This window comes from Sabethes cyaneus, chromosome 2, assembly GCF_943734655.1.
Source record: "Sabethes cyaneus chromosome 2, idSabCyanKW18_F2, whole genome shotgun sequence".
Lineage (NCBI taxonomy): Eukaryota > Metazoa > Arthropoda > Insecta > Diptera > Culicidae > Sabethes > Sabethes cyaneus.
The window spans coordinates 130,587,947-130,592,681 of NC_071354.1; the positions used below are offsets into that span (position 1 = coordinate 130,587,947).

General features: G+C 45.5%; 1 pseudogene; it reads right to left on the reverse strand.

Moving 5' to 3' along the window:
• Positions 1-1,821: 1,821 nt before the first annotated feature.
• On the reverse strand, positions 1,822-4,735 carry LOC128735999 (protein yellow-like; annotated as a pseudogene).

Genomic DNA, 4,735 nt, shown 5'->3' on the forward strand with positions numbered 1-4,735 from the left:
TTCGGTGAATGTACGCTCCAGGCTATACGGGAGCAGTGAAGATATTACTCAGCTCAGAATCTGATGAAAGTAGACGAACTTTCGGATGGATGGCTTCAACTACAGACACTACGCAGAAAGGTAGCGTGCACTGGGTGCGCTTTGCAATGTACAAATATTCAGGAAAACTTTGGAAACAGTGGACAACGTGGCTGGGAGTCACAGGTCAATGCATCGGAACATCGGCTGAATACGTCGGAAGGAGGAAGCAATTCGTTTGCGCAATAAGGTGGATTACATGATACAATGGATGGATTAATAAATGGATATAATGGTCGATGCGTGAGTTTTGTTTGTGATCTACAATTCCCTTGGTATTATGGTGGTTTTTTCAATGGCGATGTTGTTTCATTTTTGTATGCATTTGATTGGATTTGGGCAAGGCAACTTGGTGCGATTATGGGAAATAGGCAAGTGAAGATTAAAGAGGCAAATGGTATGGTTTTGGATATGTAAACAAGGGCAACGGTACAGCAAACATTGGGCGAAGAGCGGTAGCGATTTAAGTAACAGACTGGTAGTTTCAAGGAGGTAATATTTTGGACAAATTGACGATGCGGTTTTCGTAATAGTAACGGGTCGCGCTGATGCGACAAGTTTGGCTGGAAGGAGACAACGGCTATTGACTATAATTTTACGGCAAGCGGGTCACAAGCTACAAGTGGCTAGGTGGTTCCAATCGAGGAAGGCTTTCAGGGTAGCGCGTGCTGGTCATCCAGGCGACCGCACTGCTACCCACCACCTCTCGCAGTTAAGTATTTTTAAATAAATTGGGTGTTATTCAGTAACTTGTTTGGAATTCACAATCGGCAGCGGTGCACTACGGGACAAAACAATTTCGTCGAATTAGTCGGCAATTTGGTTGAGCTTTGAACAGAGGAATTAGCAATTAAAGGGAGATCGACATTCAGTTAAAATGGCAAGTAAATTGAAGTATAGTAAAATACTGGATTTCGAAGGCAACTATGCGAATGGATCGCAGTCACTCGCGCGGCAGTTTGGGCATGCGCAATGATTTCTACACCTATAGGAGTGATCGGAGCCATCTAACCAAGCTTCAAACAAGGTGTGCCACATGTTTGGAGTGGCCAGGAGGTTCCAGCGAGTGAAGCATTCGGGGGTAGCGCATTCTGGTCAACCAGGCGACCGAATCGCGCCCCACCTCCAACACGAGATAAGTACCATGAATTGAAAGGCAATAGTTTACGCGGTAAATGTTTTCAGCGACGGCTTCGTTGAAGGCTACATAAAATAAAGGTGGCGATATACTAAATGGATGGAAGGCTCGTCCACTAAAATCAATAGCAACGGAGGGCAGCTGGTTCATGGTGGGGCAGCAATGTTCGGCAGCACAATTCGAACATTAAACAGTAACGGAAGCGGTAACGATTGGGCCGCATTGGATAGGTTGGGTGGTACGGAGCTGCACTCAACCGAGGTATACAACACATCCACCTCAAGGGAGAGCGGATTAGTCATCGATCATGAGGAAACAGGGTTTCCCATGAATTATTTTACGGAAACTGCAAGGAAGCAGTACTCATACGCCGAAAAAACAGATTTCACCCCCAAGTTGGCGGGGGCTCAAACCGGCAAGCGAGTCAAGGGACTCCACGCCCGGTGGCAGCATTAGCCAATTCAAGGGATTTGGCATGCAGCGGCGGTGCTAACCTGGGAGCACTCTAATGGTCTGGGATTCAGTCGCACGGATTCCAAAGCATGCAGCGGTATCGCAGGACATACCGGAGGGCATGTTGAGCATAATGGAGGCCGGAGTGGAATCTACCACTACCGGTAAAGGGGAAACAAAGGTGATAAGGATAAAGGTATCGATTTTGGTAGGAGTCAAGGGACTCCACATAGCGACAGTTGCACAACCAATGTCATGGGACATGGTGCAACGGCAATCATTAACAACAAGCTGCATGCATAGGGGTATCGCATGGGCGTACCAAATGGCATGCGTAAAGGAGGAAGGGCTGGTAACGGATCAGCATTAATGGCCACGAGTAAGCAGCAAATATCAAGGGAAGGAACCGATCCAAGCGCGTATAGGTCATACGTACTGTGCAGCAACGAGCAGCTACAGGCAGAAGAGCTGTGAACCAAACATCTAGCAGGGCGGAGTAATGTTACAGCATCGTTAATCATCCTTTCGGGAGTAGCAGCCACAAGTTCGACGTGGCAAGCAGGAATCCAGCACTAAGGCAATGGGGGGCGGCGCGTTTTTGGTCAACATGGCGACTGAAACTGCCACCCCAAACCCACCCAGAGTTAAGTATTTATTTCATTAAAACATGGAACAAGGCATTTAGGCGGATAAACTTTTAGCAAAACACCACAAGCAATATCGCCGCCATGATGAGGACATCCGGAGACTTCGGCCGACCGACAAGGATCGTCGCGAGATAAGGCATTATCAACTAGGAATCAACCAACGTTATTGGAAGGCAGGATTATTTAGAAAGCTGATGCTTTCAAGGTGGGGCAGGATGTTGGGGAGTACAAACCGTACTATCAGGGACCCCACTGTACGTGCGTGAGTGACCGCCGATCAAGGTGGCACCGGCTTAGCGCACTAATCCATAATACGCCTTTATGTGGGATTAAGCATTCATTACATGCGACAATTGTACATTGTTCGCCGAAACTTATATAAGCATGCTAAGCAAGACGCTTAAGCACTCCGCGTCGTGAATCCGCCAGCAGCCGTCGTGCTGTCTGTGCATATATTGTATATAGTTGTTCTAGTATAAATGTTGTAAATATAGTTAAAGTCTGTAGTTAAATGTGGTGGTTCATCATAAAGCAGTGTGTCCGAACGTTCTAACAGCCTACGAGCGTGGCTGTAACCAGCGCAAGCGCGCTCAAGGAAAATGATTGCCTAGGATAGGCAAAACACCAATCAAGGGGAAACCTTCCCCCCTTTCACCCTGCGCTGATGGAAGAAACAGGTAAATAACATACAGTCTACTCGCTTCCAACCGTGCTTTCGAACACAATCGATTATTTCGATTAATCGATTATGCAGCGCCGATTAATCGATGTCGATTATTGGCCGCCTAAAAAGTAATCGATTATTAACTAATCGATTAACTGAAAAAATCGGACATCACTACTTCTGGCTCTGGGTCAGAAGAAGGGTCAGAAGGGTCTTCCCTTCTAATCAACGCAAATGCATACGAAAAAAATTTTTCCTCCAGTTTTAGGTAGAATCATTACAAGAAACTACCAATCTTCGAGTAAAAGCAACTAATAGACCAAATCAAGATGACGTCATCTGGCAGATACTGGCGCCCTTGTTTACAAACAGACCGCAGAGTCCAAAAAAGTTTCAGCTGTTTAGTCGGTTTGTTGTTTAAACCGAGTTTAAACAGCATTAGGACTAAATCTAAAAGCCATTATGCCTGTAAAATGTTAAAAAACACGCTACATTCGCTATAAACGGAAAGGAAAGTTTTCTAAAATGTAAACAAGGGCGCCAGTATCTGTCAATTGACGGTATGATGATTTGGTCTATAGACCAAATTCGGTTTTATTGTTGTTCTGTACGTCGCAAGTTGTGTGCTATATAGCGCATCACTGTGCGATTTTAGCTCACCACTTCCGACTTAATTGCGACACACAGAACAAGAATAAAACCGAATATCGCAGGTCGATTACTACGGTGTTCCACTGCATCAGCAATATCTTATAAGTGTATTTTCGGAAGACGAGACAATTTCATGAAAATAAAAAGTAATAAATAATCACTAGTTTTAAATTTATGTCGCTGGTGACCCAAATCGACTGCTTCGGCTTCCGGTCCACCTTGAGATCATTCGGGTACGTCAGCTTGTACGGGTTCTTCTCAACAACAGCCAGATTGTTACGATTGCACGATTTTGCCAGATCCCAACAATTAACGCCGCTCTGCTGGACCAAAGAGATAAACTGAACGTCTCGTTTTTGCCACCTCGGAAGTAGACGAATGACCACCCTTGTCTCGGCTTCCGATCAGTTTAAAGATTTTACCAGGCCAAAGTCTTGCCAGATTGTTTCTTTTTCTTGTACCGGTGCAGGAACTTCGAACGCCGTAAAACTAGACATCGGATGATAAAAAAAAACATACGATAACCATCACGATGAACTGGCGAAAGGGAAATCCTAAATATTCCATCCGATCAATAGAAGTTCAAATCAAAATAGTTTGCTCTCTGGCGAAGGGATTTTGAAATTGTATGAATAAACTAAAAACGTTGATGCCGAAACGCGACACGTCGGCCACATAGGCAAAGGCATCGTTACACTGACCATCCTGGATGTCCACCACCATATTCATATTCAACGAGTCCTGCCAGACTTGATCTGATAGCAGAACGTACGTCAACAGCACCATGTCGGTGTGGAGGTCGAAGGTCAAGCACTTTGAGAGTACAAATTTGCTGCAGAATTGTTAGTGGGTCGATAACTCCGGCGTCCAGAACCCAAAGCCGATCGCATTTATCGACGTAAATTCGGTACAATGAAACCAACTTGCTACAGTCCGGATTCTCAGAATCCGATTGTGGGGAGTGGTGTAGAAGCTCCAGCCCGGAAGCGGACTACAGGGAGAGATGGAATTTTCTATCGGTGACGGCATATAGGATAAAGTCGCAGGAACACCAGCATTCCAGCGGGGAGTAGTGATGCAGACGCGATTGATATCTCGTTGCAT